Genomic DNA, 22,800 nt, shown 5'->3' on the forward strand with positions numbered 1-22,800 from the left:
AGCTCCACATATGTTGCCAAGTGGGGTGCAGGAGCCAGAGCCACCCAGAGAGAAATGGATGGCTGAGAGCGCCAGGACCCCTGGGTTCCGTTCCCAGCTCTGCAAGGGGACTGGGCTGTAGTGGTTAGAAGGGGTGGGGGGCTGGGAGTCAGGAATCCTGGGTTCTGGTCTCAACTTTAGGAATGGGGTGAGTCTAGCGAATTAGAGCAGGGAAGGCTGAGAAGAATCAGGACTCCTGGGTTCTGTTCTGAGCTCTGGGAGTGGAGTGGAGACTAGTGGTTAGAGCAGAGGGTTGGGAGAGTGAAACCTACCCTGAATAATAACCTTGCACTATAGTTACCTTTCATAGCAAATTACCTCTCTCATCGCTGGCACATCGCTGTGTGCTGGCAAGTTTGTAGGACTCCCAGCTCACAGTCACTAGAAAGGCGCCGGGGGAGGGTGGGGCAGGGGGCTGACCAGCTGGGATCTCAGGACTCTTGCTGAGTTTGCCACTTGCCCAACAGAGCCAGGGGAGGCCAGATCCCAGCTGGCTCAGTGCGGAGCGGGGTAAGCATTTTGAAGTTCTCTCCTGGCCTCCTCAGTGCTTCCTAGCCAGCGGGTGCCCTGCCGCAATGCTCCAGCTCTGTGGAGACGCGGGGGAGCCCCCCCATTCCACACACTGAACCGCAATAGAAGCAACATGAAACCACAAGGTCAGCTCCAGCCATGCTCCCCCTGCCCCATTGCACAGCCCCCACCACAATCCAATGGGATCCCCCCACACTGCACCGCCGGGCTCGTGGGGATTTCATGGGCAGGAGGCCACGACACAGCGTGGGGGAAGGGTGGCAAGGGGGAGGCAGAGAAGCCGGATCCGCGCTCCAGCTCCAGGTTTCCCCGCGCGCCCAGGCTGCAGGAAAGTTACTTCTAGGCAATAATGAGAAAAAGCTGCAGTTTCAAACTCGGGTGGCCAGATCCCACCCCCCTCCCACCACGAGGGCCCCGGAAACACCAGGGTTCCCCCACACCGCTATCAAAGGGGGTGCCACCCATTCCAGAAACTGCGTTAGACCCCAACGCTGGGGGGGCTTTGCAGTCAGAGACACCTGGGGAGGGTCCCCTGGGACTCACAGCTGGCGTGATCCCTCCCCGGCTTTCCAGACAGCAGTTACCTGAGCCTCTCCCACACTCTTCCGCAGCACCCCCTTCCCCTCAGCCTGCACCCCCCAGTCCCACTGCATCCCCTCCCCTTGGCATGCTCCCCCACTGTCCACTGCATCCCCTCCCTTCAGCCTGTGCCACCCCATGGTCCCAATGCACCCCTCTTAGCTCAGCCTGTGCCCCCCCACTCTACCACTGCACCCCCCCTCAGCCTGCGCCACCCCGCTCCCCTCAGCCTGTACCCCCCAGTGAACTCCCCTCCAACAGCCTGTGCCATCACCCAGTCTCACTGCACCCCCTTCCCACAGTCTGTGCCACCCCCCCGTCCCACTGCACCCTTACCCCTCAGACTGCTCCCCCACTGTCCACTGCACCCCCTCCCTCAGCCTGCGCCCCCCATCCCACTGCACCTCCTTCCCTCAGCCTGTGCCACCCCCTTCAACGATGATTTAGATAATGGCATAGAGAGTACATTTATAAAATTGGTGATCTTCCAGAAAACTCCATCCTGGCCCCTATGGATGTAGTTATCACCCTTTGAAGTGATAAACACCCATTTTTTCATGGTCTGTGTGTATAAAAACATCCTCACTGCATTTTCCACTTTTATGCATCCGATGAAGTGAGCTGTAGCTCACGAAAGCTTATGCTCAAATAAATTGGTTAGTCTCTAAGATGCCACAAGTCCTCCTTTTCTTTTTATGGATGTAGAAGCCCTCTACACCAACATTCCACACAAAGATGGACTACAAGCCGTCAGGAACAGTATCCCCGATAATGTCACGGCAAATCTGGTGGCTGAACTTTGTGACTTTGTCCTTACCCATAACTACTTCACATTTGGGGACAATGTATACCTTCAGATCAGCGGCACTGCTATGGGTACCCGCATGGCCCCACAGTATGCCAACATTTTTATGGCTGACTTAGAACAACGCTTCCTCAGCTCTCGTCCCCAATGCCCCTACTCTACTTACGCTACATTGACGACATCTTCATCATCTGGACCCATGGAAAAGAAGCCCTTGAGGAATTCCACCATGATTTCAACAATTTCCATCCCACCATCAACCTCAGGCTAGACCAATCCACACAAGCAGTCCATTTCCTGGACACTACTGTGCTAATAAGCGATAGTCACATAAACACCACCCTATACTGAAAACCTACTGACCGCTATACTTACCTACATGCCTCCAGCTTCCATCCACGACACACCACATGATCCATTGTCTACAGCCAAGCTCTAAGACGCAACTGCATTTGCTCCAATCCCTCAGACAGAGACAAACACCTACAAGATCTCTATCAAGCATTCTTAAAACTATAATACCCACTTGCTGAAGTGAAAAAACAGATTGATAGAGCCAGAAGAGTACCCAGAAGTCACCTACTACAGGACAGGCCCGAAGAAGAAAATAAAAGAAGTCCACTAGCTGTCACCTTCAGCCCTCAGCTAAAACCTCTCCAGTGCATCATCAAAGATCTACAACCTATCCTGAAAAATGATCCCTCACTCTCTCAGATCTTGGGAGACAGACCAGTCCTCGCTTACAGACAGTCCCCCAATCTGAAGCAAGTACTCCCCAGCAACCACACACCACACAACAAAAACACTAACCCAGGAATCTATCCTTGCAACAAAGCCCGATGCCAACTCTGTCCACATATTAATTCAAGTGACACTATCATAGGACCTAATCACATTAACCACGCCATCAGGGGCTCGTTCACCTGCACATCTACCAATGTGATATATTCCATCATGTGCCAGCAATGCCCCTCTGCCATATACATTGGCCAAACCGGACAGTCTCTATGCAAAAGAATAAATGGACACAAATCTGACATCAGGAATCATAACATTCAAAAACCGGTAGGAGAACACTTCAACCTCTCTGGCCACTCAGTAAAAGACTTAAGGGTGGCAATTTTGCAACAGAAAAGCTTCAAAAACAGACTCCAACAAGAAACTGCTGAGCTTGAATTAATATGCAAACTAGATACCATTAACTTGGGTTTGACTAGAGCCTGGGAGTGGCTGGGTCATTACACATATTGACTCTATTTCCCCATGTTAAGTATCCTCACACCTTCTTGTCAACTGTCTAAATGGGCCGTCTTGATTATCACTACAGAAGTTTTTTTCTCCTGCTGATAACAGCTCATCTTAATTAATTAGCCTCTTACAGTTTGTAGGGCAACTTCCACCTTCTCTATACGTATATGTAGTAGCTAGGCAAGGTACTAACGAACATCAACAGGACTTTATTTTTTAAAGTGGAAACCTCTTTTCCAAGCTGCTGCTGCACCCTCAGTAGCTCTCCCTCAGCCTCTTCAACTCCTCCCGCCTCCTTCCAGTTTCCTGTCCTTTCAGACTCTCAACAGCCAGTGCTCCCAATTCTAATAATTACAAGCAACATCTAAACACCACATTCCCTCCTCTCTTAAGAAACTCTCCCAATTACAATAAACATGGTTATTCTAACCACAGGAACAAATAGGAAACAAGGCACTATACTATTGACAGAAATATTACACTAAAAACACGATAGACACTACATAACATAGTCCCTAGTCCAGACAGGTGGTCGTCTGGGTCTGACAGGCCGTCTCTCAAGCCCCGGTTCCAGTGCAATGTCTTGTTGTGTTGATACTACGGTGAAGTCATCCAGTGCAGGCTTGGCATTGGCGTAATCTCCTCTTGGTGCATAGGCAGGTGCAAGATAAGAAGCATTCCATACCTGCCCTTCAGAAAGTCGATAGGTGTAAGGTCCCTTCTTCTCTATGATTTTAAGAGGAGCTGTGAACTTATGGTCCCCTTTGCATAAAATTCCAGGTTTTTGTATTCTAATGAAGGAACCACACTCTAACTTTGGTTCCTTAGCACCCCGCCACTTGTCTGTGAAAGCCTTATACTTTGCTTGGTTCTGTTCAACTGTTTTTCTCACATCATCCTCGGCTGGGGCCTCAGGTCGTGCTTTTAACAATCCAGCAATGTTCAGTTTAGTATTCATCTGTTTCCCATGCAGTAACTCTGTGGGTGATCTTTGCGTTGTGGCGTGTCGTGTAGCCTGGTATGTTTGCAAGAAATCAGTAGTGAAGGTTATCCACAATCGCCCTTCCAGTTTAGCTGTTTGCAAACTCTCTTTCAAACTTCTGTTAAACCATTCGATTTCCCCATTGGCTTGAGGGTAATATAGGGATGACCTTCTGTGTAAAATGTTCCTCTCTGCTAGAAAAGTTTCAAACTCCAGGGAAGTAAATTGACTAACATTATCTGAAACCAGTTCTTTGGGGTTACCTTCCCTGCTAAAAACTGAAGAGAGGAACTTAATAGACTATTTCAGTAAATGGCCTGAAGTAGCGTTTACATCGCAAATCTCTTCTGTTACAGTAATTAAGGTGATGGCATAACGGCAGTCATTTGGAGCAGTATCAAAGGGTCCTACAATGTCAATTGCCACTTTTTCCCATGCAGATTCAGGAAGAGGAACAGGCTGTAATGGAGGGGTACATGTCACTGCTGTCTTATCATGCATTTGGCAAGTGACACAGGATTTTCTGAGTGCTTCAGTTTGAGAGTCCATCCCTGGTCACCAATATAGATTCCGTAGTCGTCGTTTGGTTCTGACAATTCCTTGATGAGTATTGAAGGAACAAATATGGACACCGTGTAGAATCAAGCACATGGGTTTATTACGTACAGCGCTGACGGAGTGTCACCTCGCTTATTAGGCTCAGAGACACTGCCAATCAATTGATTACAATGGATTATGTGGATTTTCCATGGGCGGAGGGAAATGATGGGGTAGGCAGTTCCAAACCCCTGGATAGGTCTAGCAGCAAGACAAGATAAGCACAGTAGCCAATGGTCAAAAGGTTACATAATATCTCCGCCAATGGTTTCAGGTTAACACATGACACTTAATTAGTACACAGGTGTTTTTCATTAAACAATATTTTAAGTGTGTTAGTATAAAATATGACAGGTTTCAGAGTAACAGCCGTGTTAGTCTGTATTCGCAAAAAGAAAAGGAGTACTTGTGGCACCTTAGAGACTAACCAATTAATTTGAGCATGAGCTTTCGTGAGCTACAGCTCACTTCTATGTTGAATTCTAATTTGGGATCCACAGGAATGAAGTAGCTCCCCTGATTGTCCAGCAGGTACTCACCTAGGAGTTAAAGCAAAAGGACAAATGAAAAGTATATAGCAATAAAGATTGTCTTTTAATTATTCATTTGTCTTTCTAAGGCAGGTAGTGGCTATGGCCTGGAGGAGAGGTGCACATCTGTGAGAGGGAGGATATCATATCTCATACTGATATGTTTGAACCTCTTCCATAAACTCAAGGTTGGTGTGTAGGAAGGCACCTCTTCTACAGAAGAAACAGGGCCCCTTTCATGCCTTTGGTCTGTTTGCAACTTTGAGATATAGCCCCCAATTATAATTTCCACCTGGCTTCTTGCTGACCAAGCTTATCTTAGCAAAAAGCAAGGTTGTCCTTTGTTTGTTCTGCTTCTTAGCTAATATTATTCACTATTTGCTAGGCCTCTGTCTTCTTGACCAAACTCTGAATTTTGGGCCTGTGAAAAGAGCTGACACAGTCTATATATCAGGTTGTAACATAAACAGCATATGAATTTTAGCCCTTCAAGTATCGTGTGCCAGGTGTATGAGTTTTGACTGTAATTCTTCTGGCACAAGTAGCGGGTGTGTACCTCGTAGCACACAGCCATCGAGCAAAGAAAGTTCATCCCGAACTCTAAAATAAGACAGCAAAAATGGGTCAAGGTTTTTAGGGTTACTGGACCATCTCTTTGTCAGAAATTCCCATAGTTTTTGTTGAATTGGACACGCTGAACAAGCAGCTTGAAATTGTTTTCTTGTGACTGCAGTAAGAGTGCTTGTAATAAGTGCAACTACTACATCCTCATCCTCCTGTGGACCATCTGGTGAAGGCAAAGGCAGGCGAGAAAGGCCATCAGCTACCACATTTTGGTTTCCAGGCTTATATTCCAGCTCATAATTGAAAGAGAGTAGTCTTGCAGACCATCTAGCAATACAATATCCTGCTCTTCCCTGTCCTTTCGTGGTGAGCAACGTCGTCAAAGGGCTGTGGTCCGTGCGCAACTTGAACGTGTGGCCCCACAGGTAAGTTCTCCATTTTTCAGTAGCCCAGACACAAGCACGTACTTCTTTTTCGACTGTAGAATATTTCCTCTCAGCATTACTTAGTGTCCTTGAAGCAAATGCAACAGTCCTCTCTGTGTTGTCCTCATGAAGTTGTGTGAGGACAGCCCCAAGTCCATAATCAGAAGCATCAGTAGTTACAATTGTGGGCAAAGCAGGAGTGAATAGTGCAAGTACTGGACTATGTACAATCAAGTCTTTCACCGTTTTGAAACTAGCTTGTGCATCCGTTGTCCACACTAAGGTTGAACTTCCCCGTAGTAATTCTCGTAACGGTTCGATGACCGAAGCATAATTGGGAATGAATTTTGCATACCAGGAGGTAAGACCCAAGAAGGAACGTAAGGTTTGCAAATCTGTTGGAGGAGGAGCATTTGAAATTGCCAGGATATGATCTGGATCAGGTTTTAGTCCAGCCTGTGAAATTGTATGCCCCAGAAAGGAGAGTTCAGTTTGTCTAAATTTGCATTTGGACCTATTGAGCTTGAGGCCTGCTTTGCTGATGCAGTTTAGTACAGACTGCAGGTTATTGTCATACTCCTCCAGTATTTCCAAACATGATAATATCATCCAGATAGCACTGAACTCCATGTTGATTCTTCAGAATCAATTAAATCATTTTTTGGAAGGCACTTGGGGCAGATGCGAGACCGTATGGAACACGTTTAAAATGAAATAGTCCCTCATGTGTAATAAATGCTGTGAGGTCTCTGCTATCTTCATGCAACATAACCCGGTGGTATGTGGTCTGCAAATCAAGAGTAGAAAACATCTTTGCTCCACGGAGTTCTGCAAATACTTCTTCTATGTGAGGAAGAGGATGGCTGTCAATCACAATAGCTTTATTTAGCTCCCTTACGTCCACACAAAGGCAAATGCCTCCACCTTTCTTCTGCATCACTACTATAGATGAAACCCATTCCGAGGGGTTAATCTCTTCAATAATGTCCTTTTGAACAAGTTTGCTAAGTTCCTCTGAAACAGCTTCCCTGATTGAAAATGGTAAGCGCTGTAATTTCTGTCGTACAGGCATCACATTATTCCGCATTTTAACTTTATGCGGAAACCCATAAGCACAGCCGAGTTTCTCCTCAACCTGGTGTTGGGTCCCAGCTGAAACTGGTGTGTGTACCACAAGAGTGCTTTGCTGAGGAAGATCGATTCGTCCATTAACTACCCTGAGACTTAAAGCAGCCAATAAATCTCTGCCAAGGATAGGAGTGCCTTTGTGGACAATGTAGAACTCTGCAGTTACACAGCAATCACCTAAAGTAACTATTGCTGGCAGGCAGCCACGTATTGAAATATGGCTTTTCAAATAGCACACCAAGTGAAGCTTGGGTTCAGTAAGAGGCACATCTTTAAAGTAATGCAAATAGATGGAATCAGGTAGTATAAATACTTCTGAGCCAGTGTCCAACATTAGCTGAACAGAGTGTGATTTGCCTGAGGGTATTTACAGTGCACTTTATTTGTTCTGGAATATGTGCAGTAGTGATTTTGTCCACGCTCAGCACAGTAACATCTGGTATTGTAACTGCATGCACCTGTTGATTGAACTGGTTGCTGTGACATACTTTAGCAAAATGCCCAATCTTTTTGCAATGACAGCTCTGAACTACTTTTGCCGGACATCCTGTGTAGCTTGCAAGGTGTTGTGGGGATCCACAGTGAAAGCATGCTTTTACTGGATTTTGAATTTGCCGATTTGGTGGTTTTTCATTAGTTTTCCTCTTGTAATTGTTTGTCTGCAGCGATAGTGAACTTTTCTGCAAAGGAGTCACAGCCTGGACTGTGCCTCCTGTATCCATGCTCATTATTTTGGCTTCAGCTGTAGCTGACTCAATCTGGGTAGCAATGGTTATTGCTTTTTCTAGTGTAAATTGTGGTTCTAGAAGTAAATGTTCTCTTACACGAAGCATGGTTGTTTTCTCAATGAGCTGGTCTCTAGTCATCTCATCTGCCGTATTCCCAAAGTCACAATCAGACTCCTCAGGGAAGCAATATACTGCATTATAGTCTCCCCTGTTTTCTGCTCACGCCGGTGAAATCTGTAGCGATTAGCTACTACATTCACTTTTGGCACAAAAAAGTTCTTTAATGCAGTGAGTGCAATCTCATATTTATCATCTGCAAGGGGAAAAGTGTAAAATATACGCTGCCCTTCTGCTCCAAGGCAGTGGATTAGCAGAACACGCTTTCTTACTTCAGAAATCTCTGTAGCACTGATTGCAAGCAGATAAGTCTCAAACATATGGATCCAAGCAGTAAAAGCAATTGGAGGCTCACCTGGGCTTTGTAGAAAGGGTGCAGCTGGGTTCAAAGGCAGAAGATCCCACCCTCGTTGCCAAAATGTTGTAGTAGCCAGGCAAGGTATAACAAACTTCAACAGGACTTTATTTTTTAAAGTGGAAACCTCTTTTCCAAGCTGCTGCTGCACCCTCAGTAGCTCTCCCTCAGCCTCTTCAACTCCTCCCCCCTCCTTCCAGTTTCCTGTCCTTTCAAACTCCCAACAGCTAATGCTCCCAATTCTAATAATTACCAGCAACATCTAAACACCACAGTATATATATATATATATCTTCTTACTATATGTTCCATTCTATGCATCCGATGAAGTGGGCTGTAGCCCACGAAAGCTTCTGCTCTAATAAATTTGTTAGTCTCTAAGGTGCCACAAGTCCTCCTGTTCTTTTTATAACGTTTGCGGACGATACCAAGCTGGGAGGGGTTACAAGCGCTCTGGAGGATAGGATTAAAATTCAAAATGGTCTGGACAAACTGGAGACACGGGCTGAAGTAAACAGGATGAAATTCAATAAGGACAAATGCAAAGTACTTCATTTAGGAAGGAACAATCAGTTGTACACATACAAAATAGGAAGAAGACTAAGAGGGGACATGATAGTTTTCAAGTACATAACAGGTTGTTACAAGGAGGAAGAATTGTTCTTCTTAACCTCTGAGGATAGGACAAGAAGCAGTGGGCTTAAATTGCAGCAAGGGAGGTTTAGGTTGGACATTAGGAAAAACTTCCTACCTGTCAGGGTGGTTAAGCACTGGAATAAATTGCCTAGGGAGGTTGTGGAATCTTCATCATTGGATATTTTTAAGAACAGTTCGGACAAACACCTGTAAGAGATGGTCCAGATAATGCTTAGTCCTGCCATGAGTGCAGGGGACTGGACTAGATGACCTCCCGTGGTCCCTTCCAGTTCTATGATTGTCCCACTGCACCCCCCTTCGCTCAGCCTGTGCCACCCCCTGACCTCAGCCTGCCCCCCCACTGAGCCCTCTCCCATAGCCTGTGTCCCCCACTGTCCCACTGCACCCCTGTCCCTGTGCCACCCCCTGACCTCAGCCTGCCCCCCCACTGAGCCCTCTCCCATAGCCTGTGTCCCCCACTGTCCCACTGCACCCCTGTCCCTCCCCCTGCATCCCCACCGTCCCCCTGCAACCTCCCTCCCCTCGGCCTCCATTCTCCGCACCAGTCCCTCTGTTCTGTACCACCCCACTACCCGCAGGACCTGCCCCTGGTCCCCGCCCCCCTTACCTGCTCCGGCTCCCAGCAGCACCCGGGACCCAGCCCCCGAGCCCATCCCGCTGCTCCGCTCGCGATCCTGGACCCGGACCCCGCTCCTCCGCCGCCCCTGCCCTAGAGATCCATGGCGCGGCCGGAAGCCCCACGCCGCAGAGCCAGACTCCAGCACAGCCAGGCTGCCTCCCTCCCTCCCGGACTCTGGGAACCTTCCCCCGCCAGCAGCGACTCGAGTCCCGGCCCAGCCGCCCCCTCCCCAGGCTCCCATGCTCCTCCCTGCCCAGCCCGCTCCCGGCCAGGACCGGGCCCACGCTGCAGCCGGCGCCCCCTGCCCGAGTCGGCCCGGTGTAGTGCACATTTCTACACCCCGCAGTTTCCACACGCCACCGTGCAAGACGTTGCTACCTGTAGGCATTTGCTACACCAGGTGGTAGTTTTATACAATAGCAATTTCTTACAATCCCCCACATATCAGTAACACAGGCCTATGGAGAGCTGTTTAATACACTACACCCGGCAGGTGCCGGGGGGCTGGCCGGGCTCACTTGCTGCAGGCGGGGGGAAAAGGGGGCACTGCGGCACTCAGTGGGGCTCAGGCTCTGGGGGACAGATGACTATGGAGGGGGAGGGGTGCAGTGGAGGGCTTTTCTGGGAGATCTCTGAGCGACTGAGTAAAGGCCCCCCAGGGTAGAGGGCTCCAAACCTGCCTCCCCCCACACCAGGGTGGGGGGGCACAGGCAGCGAGCGGTGTGTGTGCTGGGGTCAGAGATGGGCTGGCTTAGGCCCATAGCCTCGGCCTTTCCCCTCCCTTCCAACATCGCCAGAAAGGAAGTTCTTGTTGTTTGCTGCATCTTGGGAACCGCTTGGAGAAATGGCCCCACATTTCCGCTCAGTGCCCAAACCCCGCCCGCCCATGGTGGACAACACATTCAAGCTGGGGGGGGGGAGAGAAAACCTTTTGTAGTGATAATCAAGGTGGGCCATTTCCAGCAGTTGACAAGAACGTCTGAGGAAGGGGGGTGGGGGTGGAATAAACATGAGGAAATAGGTTTACTTTGTGTAATGACCCATCCACTCCCAGGCTCTATTCAAGGCTAAGTTAATTGTATCCAGTTTGCAAATTAATTCCAATTCAGCAGTCTCTCTTTGGAATCTGTTTTTGAAGTCTTTTTGTTGTAATATTGCGACCTTTAGGTCTGTAATCGAGTGACCAGAGAGATTGAAGTGTTCTTCTCCCACCCCCCACTCTTCTGCTGGTATTAGCTCATCTTAAGTGATCACTCTCCTTACAGTGTGTGTGGTAACACCCATTGTTTCATGTTCTCTGTGTATATAAATCTCCCCACTGTATTTTCCACTGAATGCATCCGATGAAGTGAGCTGTAGCTCACGAAAGCTTATGCTCAAATAAATTTGTTAGTCTCTAAGTTAGCACAAGTCCTCCTGTTCTTTATTCAGAAAGCTGGTCTTAACCTCAACTATAGCAGAGCTGGCATGCCACTGACGTATTTATTTAGGAAGTTTTAACAGGTTTCCAAACCCCGTCCTGTAACTATCAGAGCCCAAAGAATAACCAGCTTTTGTTTACAGAAACATTCTCCTGTAATGTAATCACCAGATCTTTATTTAACAGAGGGAGGAAGGCGGCCTCTTTATGCTACCCAGGACCTGTCGTTTCTGGTGATTTTATTACACTGAGTTAATTAGTTGCCCTATCAAATGTTACTAGTCAAAATAATGGGACAGGTGTGCTGGGGTTTGATTAGCAGGTTAATGTGCTTTGTCAAAGTGTTGAAGAAACGGGAACCATGTAGTTGTTCTGTTTTGCTGAGTACATGTGCTGTTTGTTCCATAACAATCTCCCATGTTTTTATGAGCCATTCCTCTAGAGTTGGACTATTTTTCTTTCTCCAGTAGGAGGCTGTCAGTAGCCAGGCAGGTACCAGCAGATGAGGAATTAATTTGTGTGACCATTTCCAGCAGGAAGCCCCAAGAGGATCACCAAAGATCAGTTGGTAATAAATAGCCCCACCGTTTGTGATATTTGGTTACACGTTGCACCCCAACGCTCTCTAATGACTGGACATGTCTACCATCTACGCTCTGACACTTTTCGGGGTTACGTTACCCAAGGTGAATCATGACCACCTGCTTAAAGCAGGAGGGGGCCCCGTCTGTGCCGACGGGGGAAACTCTCCCCAGCCACTGGCTGCTGGCCATGCAGGTGCTCCACTCCAGGTTCTGTGAGCCCCACTCTTACACACTGCAGGCTTGCAATTTACACACTCCACTTTGTTACACTTTATGGCCCAGTCCCCTATCTTCTGGACACCCACAATGTACTCCAATCTGCTGGGGCTGTAGACAACCAGGCCTAGTGGTCAGAGCCGGGGTCAGAAGCCAGGAATGAAAGCTGGAGTTGGAATCACCCAAAGGCTTGGGGCCAGAGTTAGGGTCAGGAGTCATGGCAAAAGTTGAGCAAGAATCTGTGTCAGGAGTCACGTTGAGGGTCAGGACTGGAGTCTGGGGTCAAGGGTCAAGCTGAGTCCATGGGTCAAGCTGGGGTGAGGAACCAGGAACAGTGTCAGGGACCAAACTGAAGTCAGTACCAAAGGTCTAACTAGAGTCAGGGTCCAGTACAACAGCAGATCAGGAGTTAAATCAGGAGGAGGCACTGGAAATTATCTAAATTAAGTAGTGTGTCTGGGCCAATTGGTGGGGCTGGACATCTGTTCCAAACGGAGCTTATGGTTGGAACCTCTGGTGGACCAGTGGTCTGTTTGCCCTCTCCCCTGCTAGTTCCAGAAAGCGGTTGGGTAGCGATCGTGGCCTAGGCACTACTTGGCGACCCAGGAGCCTGGGTTTGAGACCCACAATCTCTCACATTGGCGCCCTGCATCTTTCACTGGGCTTGGTTTTCTGGAATGGCTCTTTGGAAGGTTTTCACCAGGTCAGGGGTGTGGACATTCTCCACCATCTCCTAGGAGTGCTCTGTAGGATTGTAACCTTCCCAATCTATGAGATAGCAGAGTCTACCCCATCTCATTTTGTAGTTGAGGATCTCACGGACAATATACTCATCATGATTATATACATGATCTTGAGCACATACTGGGTGAGGTGGTACTTGGTGAAGGGTTGGATCCTACATGTAGGGCTTCAGGAGTGATATATAAAAACAGGGTGTATCTAGAAGGATTAGACTAGGTGGAGTTCATGAGTAACTGGGTTGATTTTCCAGCAAACTTAGGGGCAAAGGAACTGGTACTCCAATATACGAGATAGAGAGGAGGTGACCAGCCCTCTGTGGAGAAAGAAGTGGTTCGGGACTATTTAGAAAAGCTGGACGAGCACAAGCTGCATCCGAGAGTGCTAAAGGAGTCGGCGGATGTGACTGCAGAGCCATTGGCCATTATTTTTTAAATCTCATGGGGATCAGGGGAAGTCCCAGACGACTGGAAAAAGGCTAATGTAGTACCCATCTTTAAAACAGGGAAGGAGGAGGATCCGGGGAACTACAGGCCAGTCAGCCTCACCTCAGTCCCTGGAAAAATCATGGAGCAGGTCCTCAAGGAAATCAATTCTGAAGCACTTAGAGGAGAGGAAAGTGATCAGGAACAGTCAGCATGGATTCACCAAGGGCAAGTCATGCCTGACTAATCTAATTGCCTTCTATGACGAGATAATTGCCTCTGTGGATGAGGGGAAAGCAGGGGACGTGTTGTTCCTTGACTTTAGCAAAGCTTTTGACACGGTCTCCCACAATAGTCTTGCCAGCAAGTTAAAGACGTATGGGCTGGATGAATGGACTATCAAGGTGGATAGAAAGTTGGCTAGATTGTCGGGCTCAACGGGTAGTGATCAATGGCTCCATGTCTAGTTGGCAGCTGGTATCAAGTGGAGTGCCCCAAGGGTCGGTCCTGGGGCTGGTTTTGTTCAATATCTTCATAAATGATCTGGAGGATGGTGTGGATTGCACCCTCAGCAAATTTGCAGATGACACTAAACTGGGAGGAGAGGTAGATATGCTGGAGGGTAGGGATAGGATACAGAGGGTCCTAGACAAATTGGAGGATTGGGCCAAAAGAAATCTGATGAGGTTCAATAAGGACAAGTGCAGAGTTCTGCACCTAGGGCAGAAGAATCCCATGCACCGCTACAGACTAGGGACCGAATGGCTAGGCAGCAGTTCTGCAGAAAAGGACCAGGGGTGACAGTGGACGAGAGGCTGGATATGAGTCAACAGTGTGCCCTTGTTGCCAAAAAGGCCAATGGCATTTTGGGATGTATAAGTAGAGGCATTGCCAGCAGATCGAGGGACGTGGTCGTTCCCCTCTATTCGACATTGGTGAGGCCTCATCTGGAGTACTGTGTCCAGTTTTGGGCCCCACACTACAAGAAGGATGTGGAAAAATTGGAAAGAGTCCAGCAGAGGGCAACAAAAATGATTAGGGATCTGGAACACATGACTTATGAGGAGAGGCTGAGGGAACTGGGCTTGTTTAGTCTGCAGAAGAGAAGAATGAGGGGGGATTTGATAGCTGCTTTCAACTACCTGAAAGGGGGTTCCAAAGAGGATGGATCTAGATTGTTCTCAGTGGTAGCTGATGACAGAACGAGGAGTAATGGTCTCAAGTTGCAGTGGGGGAGGTTTAGGTTGGATATTAGGAAAAACTTTTTCACTAGGAGGGTGGTGAAGCACTGGAATGCGTTACCTAGGGAGGTGGTGGAATCTCCTTCCTTTGAAGTTTTTAAGGTCAGGCTTGACAAAGCCCTGGCTGGGATGATTTAGTTGGGGATTGGTCCTGCTTTGAGCAGGGGGTTGGACTAGATGACCTCCTGAGGTCCCTTCCAACCCTGATATTCTATGATCTTGAAGTGTAGGTGTTTTATCAAAAGACATACCAATCTGTTCTACTGAACGTGTGGGCCCCTCCTGTTGATGGCGGTTCACATACTGTTTGTAGCTCCTTTTAGTGTCCTCCAGGTGTATCTTTACATCATCTTGGGTTTGACTGAGTTGTGCTCAGTCCCGGGCTGCTGGGTAGGAGGAAGTTGCAGGTAGCTCTGGGTAGAATTGAGGAGAGAATCCATAGTTTGAAAAGGGGCTTTGCTCTGTCGAGGTGTGTTCCACTTTATTAAATGCAAACTCCGCAAGAGTAGGGCCTTACCCAATTCAGGTCCATTTTGGTCAATTTCAATGTCGTAGGATTTTAAACATCGTACATTTCATGATTTCACCTATTTAAATCTGAAATTTCACTGTGTTGTAACTGTAGGGGTTCTGACACCAAAAGGAGTTGGGGGTGCTCACAAGGTTATTGTAGGGGGGGCTTGCGGTACTGCTACCCTTACGTCTGCGCTGCTGCTGGCGGCGGCGCTGCCTTCACAGCTGGGCAGCCGGAGAGCGGCAGCTGCCGGCTCGGAGTCCAGTTCTGGAGCAGAGCCACCACCAGCACCGGTGCAGAAGCAGGGATGGCATGGTATTGCAGAGCTGGGCCTCAGTCAGCGGCCGCCACTCTCTGGCCGCCCAGCTCTGAAGGCAGCAGGGCAGAAGTAAAGGGTGGCATGGTATGGTATTGCCACCCTTACTTCTGGGCTGGCAGGGTGCAGAAGTAAGGGTGGCAATACTGCAACCCCCCTAAAATAACCTTGTGACCCCCCTGCAACTCCCTTTTGGATCAGAAACCACAATTTGAGAATTTCCCTGTGAAATCTGTATAGTGTAGGGTAAAAGCACACAAAAGACCAGATTTCGCGGTCCAAGTCATAGTTTTCATGGTTGTGAATTTGGTAGGGGCACTATGCATGAGATAGCAGGGAGGACCAGTCATTCTGTTGGTAGTTTATATAGCAGTGAAGATACGCTCCAGAATCTGGGTGGTTCTCTCCATATGACTGCTTGCCTGCGGCTATGTGGATGAGAGACAAGAGCAAATGCCCAGCGTTCACAGGGCTTTACCGCAGAAGTGGGAGATGAAGTATGCTCTGCAGTCATAGATGATGTGCTCTGGGAGGCCATGGAAGCAGACAACTTGGTCCACCCTGAGCCAGGCGGTCTCCTGGGAGGAGGGTAGGCCAGTGCAAGGGATGAAGTGTGCCATCTTTGTGAGACCTTCAAAGTGGTCGTGAACCCGTCAGATTCGGGTAATTCTACTATAAAATCTAGGGCAGTAACTGATCAGGAGCTAGATGGACTCTCGAGGGGTTGCTGGAGTCTGAGGGCTTTATTGTGCATTCCCTTGGAGTTGGCACATACATTGCAAAAGTTGACATAGACCTCGCTGTGGCTCACATGCAATACCACCAGATGAGACAAGAGACTAGGCACTGCATTTTGAACCTGCCAAAATGTCCCACAAGGGGGGAGTTGTGACATATTTACAAGAGTTGCAGTTCTCAGAGGTCTGGGGGGAACATATATATGCCCATTCCTGTAGGTTATCCTGTCTTGGACCTTGTGGAGTTCCCTACCTATGGACTCCTGTTTGTCAGGAGGGACCCCCTTGGGCTGAGGCTGATTGTATTTGCATGGGCTGGTCTTGGTGAGGAGCTGAGCCCAGGACATTATGAGAAGATTTCAGGGTTCAAATCCTCTAGATCAGCATAATGTTCCCCCTATTTCTGGTTTCCAGGTGATAGGAGATTATGAAATTGAAGCATGAAAAGAACAGGGCCCACCGATGCTGTCACTGGTTAAGGGCCTTGGCTCTACATAAATATTCAACGTTTTAATGGTCTGTATACATCTGGATGGAATACCAGACCCCTTCTAGATGGGGGTGCCACACCTCAAAGGCAGTTTTAATCGCCAGGAGTTCCTTATCCAACTCTCATACTTCTGCTCTCCATGTGTATGTTTCTTGAAGTAAAAGGCACAGGGATGTAACAACTGTTGGGGACCGTGTCTCTGAGAATGCACCGCTCCGATCACCACATTGGAAGAGTCTTCTTCCATGATGAAGGCCTGCGTAGTGTCTGAATGAACCAGTATGGGAGTGGTGATGAATGTGAGTTTTAACTACTTGAAGGTCTGTTGGGCCTCAGGGGACCCAGAGACGCTTTGGTGGAGCAGGGCAGCGAGGGGGGTTGTGGAAGTAGAGGAAAGGATTAAGGGAATTTGAACGCAGATATCTTAAGTTCTAGGAATAGAGCAAGATTCAGGCTAACACTAGTTCTGATAATGCAAGACTTTTTTTTAATAGACCTTGTGTTAGATAAGAATGGAACACAGACTGTAGCAGGACCTACTGAGAAAAGTAAGATAGCAGGAAGGTGTATGTATAAACAAGACATGGTTGTTGATCATTATTGTCTGTAGCAAAGGTATAAATGCTTGCCCTAATTGTTTATCTAACAGAGACCTGCCTGGGATGGGGGAACTCCTGTCTGGGTGTACTCTCCCCTTGCAAGTGCTAGAAACAAACAAACTGTCTCTGATGTGTTGCAACCAACCTGAGAAAGAAGATTGTGTTTTCTTCCACAATTTACATATGAGCCTTCTTGATTGATAGGAATTAAAGGGTTCATGATGCAGTTACATTCCCTCAGGCTGTCCTAATATGAGTTGTTTTGTGGGGAAAGTGCAGGTGTTTCGGGGTTTGGAAAAAGGGGTGGAGGATTTTCAGGTGGTCGGTTTGGGCATTCATTTCTCCAGTGTCCCTCCTGGCCACAAAAGTGGCATGCAGTGTTCCCTGTTGGGGCAGGATATGAGGGACCTCTCCCTCTCCCCCGACCTTGTCCTTCCGCACCCCTCAGCCTCTATATTGATAAGTTTGCAACTGCAAGGCCAAAAGTTTTGTTTCAGTACTTTCTTCTGCTCTATGCAAGCTGCACAATGGTTGACAACTGTCACCAATTCAGAAAGAGGTTTAATTTGCCAGCCAATGCAGATAATCCTTAACTGCTGCTGAACCTTTGGTAAAAGTCCTTGAACAAAGGCAGCCCCTACTGCCTCTCTGGCATTGTCAGCTGGCAGGTAGCAATTCCTGAATGTTGTTCAAACACCTTAGTTAGTCTATCTAGATAATCAGCAGGGGACTCGCCTTTGTTCTGTTTACAGTTATTAATCTTTGTCCAACTTCAGAATAAACCTCTGATAAAAATTTGTGATCCCCAGGAAGTCCTGTAGTTTGAGAACATTGCATGATGCTGCCCACTCAAGGACTGCTATTCACCTTGCCAGGATCCATCTTACTACCATGAGGTGATAAAATGAACCCTAGGAATTCTACAGAGGTCTGGCCAAAGACACACTTCTCCTGTTCACTATAAGGCCATGCTGATGTAGTCTCCTCAGGACGGAACAGACATGCAGGGTGTGCAGCTCAGCATTCACTGAAAAAGTAATTCTGTCACCCAGGTATACTACCACATGTTGGTCCAGAATGTCCCAGAGCATGTCGTTCATAAAATGTTGAAATGTGGCAGGTGCATTCATCAAACCAAAGGGCATGACGAGGTACTCAAAATACCGTAACAGGTTTGGAAGGCAGTTTTCCACTTGTCCCCAGCTCTAACATAGACACATCCCTCCGAAGTCTAACTTTGTATATTCAAGCGACTCCCACCTGCTCCAATAGTTTGGGGTGTAGGGATAGTGGGTATCAGTTCCTAACAGTGACTTGATTTAAAGTCCGATAATCCACACACAGTTGGAGGGTGCCTTTTTTTGTTTGTTTGTTTTGGATAAAGAGGCCTGTTGCCCCAGCAGGGGAGGTACACTTGCAAAAAAAGCCCTTAGCCAACTTCTCTTGGGTAGGCATGCAGCGCAGCTAGCTGAGGCTCAGACATGGCGTAAATGCAACCGACTGGAATGTTTGCTGCAGGTTGTGACTTGATTGGACAATGGTAATCCTTGTATGGGGGTGTGACAGGATCCCCGGGGTACAACCTGGGACTGTGGGACCACTATCTCCCTTAACTCTCCAGCCTGGGCGGTCTCACACAATGCAATGCCAGTGACAAGCAGCAAACCCCTCTAGGCGCTCTGATCACTCAGCCATCAGCATGTGAAGCCCCACACCCAGCTGGATTGCATGAATGCTCCCTGAGCCACTCATGAATCATACAGAGAGAGGCACCAGCTAGTCACCCCAGCCCCTGGCCTTGCACCCCATACCTTCTTACACTGCTCGAGACTCCCTTTGACAGTGCAAGCTCATTAATTAGCTCACCACTCCAACAAAAGGGTAGTGGATCTGCAACAACCCTTGTTAACCTGAGCTGGGATTCCCCCAACACTTCAACCAAAACCGCACTGTGTTAGGTAAAATATAAAAAAGATTTCTTAATTACAGAAAGGCAGATTGTAAGTGATTATAAGTAGACATAGAGATCAACATTAGTTACATAGAAATAAAAATAAATTTGCGGTCTAAATTCTACAGACTAAGCAAGATTTGAATCAAGCAGTCTCTTACCTTAACAAATGTTACAGGCACCTCACAGTTCCCAGGACACAGGCTGGATTTCCTTCCCAGACCAGGACCAATCTCCCCAGTTCAAAGTCTTTGTCTTCCAGATGCTTTTCCAGGTGTTGAGATGGGGGAAGAGAGAGGCCAAGTGATGATGTCACTGTCCCTCCTTTATACTTTCTTCCAGCTGCTAGAAAGATCCTTGCTGTGACGTGAGGTCAGGAAATCCTCATTGCGCATGTGCCCTCTCTGAGAAGTCTCTGGGATAGTGGATGGGCCATCAATGCCTGTCTGGCCAATAAGAATTGCTCCTTTGTCCCTGCTGAAAGGCCAGCTGTGGGCATTTCCCAACCTCACAGCATATTTCAGTAGCACACAGAGCAATACTTCATAAGAACGGCCATACTGGGTCAGACCAAAGGTCCATCTAGCACAGTATTCTGTCTTCCAACAGTGGCCAATGCCAGGTGCCCCAGAGGGAATGAACAAGTGATCCATAACTTCACAGACAATTATAGCACCTGCAATCCAACAGGATATTAAGGCTCTACAGATCAATACTTTTAAAATGATACTTCACAAGGCATACTTTGTACAAAACATATCATAATCATATAACTATGGTGAAAATGGGGGTTCCGGGGTGCTACTTTGAGGTACAGAGTGTCACAGAAGCAAGGCATCTGCAATTTCCTTTTCAAAGACCTCAGTATAGTTGTTATATGTCATAAATATAAAAGGAAGGGTAAACAACTTTAAAATTCCTCCTGGCCAGAGGAAAACCCTTTCACCTGTAAAGGGTTAAGAAGCTAAGATAACCTCGCTGGCACCTGACCAAAATGACCAATGAGGAGACAAGATACTTTCAAAAGCTGGGGGGAGGGAAAACAAAGCCTCTCTCTCTGTCTGTGTGATGCTTTTGCCGGGGACAGAACAGGAATGGAGTCTTAGAACTTAGTAAGTAATCTAGCTAGATATGCGTTAGATTCTGTTTGTTTAAATGGCTGAGAAAATAAGCTGTGCTGAATAGAATGGATATTCCTGTCTTTGTATCTTTTTGTAACTTAAGGTTTTGCCTAGAGGGATTCTCTATGTTTTGAATCTAATTACCCTGTAAGGTATTTACCATCCTGATTTTACAGAGGTGATTCTTTTTACTTCTATTACAATTCTTCTTTTAAGAAACTGAATGTTTTTTCATTGTTCTTAAGTTCCAAGGGTTTGGGTCTGTGGTCACCTATGCAAATTGGTGAGGATTTTTATCAAACCTTCCCCAGGAAGTGGGGTGCAAGGTTTTGGGTTGGATTTTTTGGGGAAAGACATTTCCAAACGGCTCTTTACCAATAATAAACCCGGTTAGACGTTTGGTGGTGGCAGCGGAAGTCCAAGGGCAACAGGTAAAATAGTTTGTACCTTGGGGAAGTTTTAACCTAAGCTGGTAAAAGTAAGTTTAGGGAGGTTTTCATGCAGGTCCCCACATCTGTACCCTAAAGTTCAGAGTGGGGAAGGAACCTTGACATTATATTTGGAAGGGAGTAGAGAATCAGGGCCAGTGGTTGGCTCTGGTACTCTGGCTTGTAACTGGTTGGGAACTACTGCATGCTCTGCATTCCCTGGGGCCAAGCTGTGCTGCTGACAAATCTCTGAGGAAAAGCTGACTGTTAGTTCATGCCAGCGGATAAGCGGGCATGGAGGGCCGGGCAAGAGATACCCAAGATCCGGGGGATATATGGGGAATGGATGGCAATGAACTGTAGTGTCTCTCGCTGCCCTTGGATAGTGAGCTCCTCAGGAACCGTTTCCATGGCCACTAGCCCAGAGGACAGGAGGGACCTTCCATTGTCTCTACGAGGGTTTGGGTTTGGGCTGCAGGGAAATCTGCAGCTCTTGGGCCGCCTCCATGTTGATAAAATTATCTGCTGCAGCTGTGTCTGTGAGGGGATGGTTGGGAATGTCCTTCACTGGGCTTGGGCTGGCTCATTTCCCAGATCCCTTCATGCTGGGTTCTTCAAGGGGCAACAAGAGATTGTGTGACCCGGTTCCCCACAGGATAAGGCATTGCTGATGTGCTCCTTCCTCAGGGGTGAGTCTCCAGCAAGCCAGGTTGGTCTGCATCAGCTCGCCTGGCAGAGCGGAATCCAAGAGCAGGGGGCAGTTTTGTGACATCACATCAGGGTTGCACATGTGGCTGATGGTCGGTCTGGATGAGCAGAGCAATGAAGTCATCCCGACCTGTGGGGGTCTCAACTCGGGACAGCTCGTCCTTGATCTTGTCCCACAAGTCCCATTGGAAGTTCCATTCTGGGTCCGACATATGTGGTTGGAAGGGTGCTGCATAGGAGGCAGCTATGCCTGACCCCTGTCCGAGTTTCCTCAGGGGAGCCTCAGCAAAGGGGGCACAGTTGTGGTCATAAAAAATGGTTGATATCGTCATCTGGAAGGTGTCCCAGTTAGACAGGTCTAGATGGCTGGTTTCCAACAGGGGGGAGTCTTAAGTCTTCTTCTCAGTGTCTTTGTTGCCTGCAGCATAGGTGGGGGCAGGAGAAAGGCCAAGCATGGGGCCCCTGTGTTCTGTTTTATACCCTCAGTCCCATGTGCTTGGGGAACACAAGTCCAGGCATGTCTGCGGGGCATTGCTGAGTCTCCAGGCAAGGCTGAGCAGTTCCCCTGGTGTAGCCTTATGCAGGTGAATCATTGCATTGTATCTCCCTTGCTGGACAATGGCTGTTGATGGGTTGTTTGACACCTCACCTGGGTGCTGGTAACTTTCCTTGCTGTTGCCTCTGGGGAGCTAATATCTGATTGATTCTTCAACTTACAGCATGTTTGAGTGACAACCATACAACACAATTCTCATAACTTCATATGCATTAATGATAGACATATATGGATAGAGAAATGCTTTCAGCAAATCATAATCTTTCCCAATACCTCACATGGTCTGCTTTATATGCAAGATCAAAATGATATGTAATTGAGGGATATGGGGGTTACAGGGTGCTCCCCCAAGTATAGAATATCACAATCACCCACTGGAAGGTGTCCAAGTTAGACAGAACTTAACCGCTGGTTTCCCACAGGGGGAGGCTCAGTCCAATATGTCCCCAGTCAGTGGGCTATTTGCTATTCTTGGAAGAATACATCTGCAGTCGAAGCAGGAACAAGAGGCACCATTGGTTCATGAAGCCCTGAAATTTTGACAACTCTCTTTGAAGTGCTTCAGCAAAGGGATAGCGTGTCCCAGCTAGTGTGGTGGCATGGCTGGTCGAGCCCGGATCACAGTGTTCTCTGCATGGAGCTGAGGCGCTTGCTCCCGCAATGCCCAATTTTTCAGCAGCCAGCTGCACAATCTGCCTGGAGGAGTCACCTGTTCATGTGATGCTGATGCTCCTTGGGGTTAGAGGAGCTCCACTGGGTCCATGCTAGGCTGGGCCCACTCGGAGGAGTGGAGGCCTGAGCAAGCTGTAGGACCAGGGCATGGGTGGTCAGGTCTAGTGGTCAGAGCCA

General features: G+C 47.9%; 1 long non-coding RNA gene across 1 annotated transcript; it reads right to left on the reverse strand.

The window, feature by feature from the left end:
* Positions 1-3,391: 3,391 nt before the first annotated feature.
* On the reverse strand, positions 3,392-20,023 carry LOC311510716. The gene is made up of 3 exons (XR_014709125.1): positions 19,300-20,023; positions 9,380-9,471; positions 3,392-4,982 (listed from the first exon to the last, which is right to left on the reverse strand). It is a non-coding gene; the product is annotated as an uncharacterized lncRNA (long non-coding RNA).
* Positions 20,024-22,800: the final 2,777 nt, after the last annotated feature.

Source organism: Lepidochelys olivacea, assembly GCF_965140295.1.
Source record: "Lepidochelys olivacea isolate rLepOli2 genome assembly, chromosome: 20".
NCBI classification, from domain to species: Eukaryota; Metazoa; Chordata; order Testudines; family Cheloniidae; genus Lepidochelys; species Lepidochelys olivacea.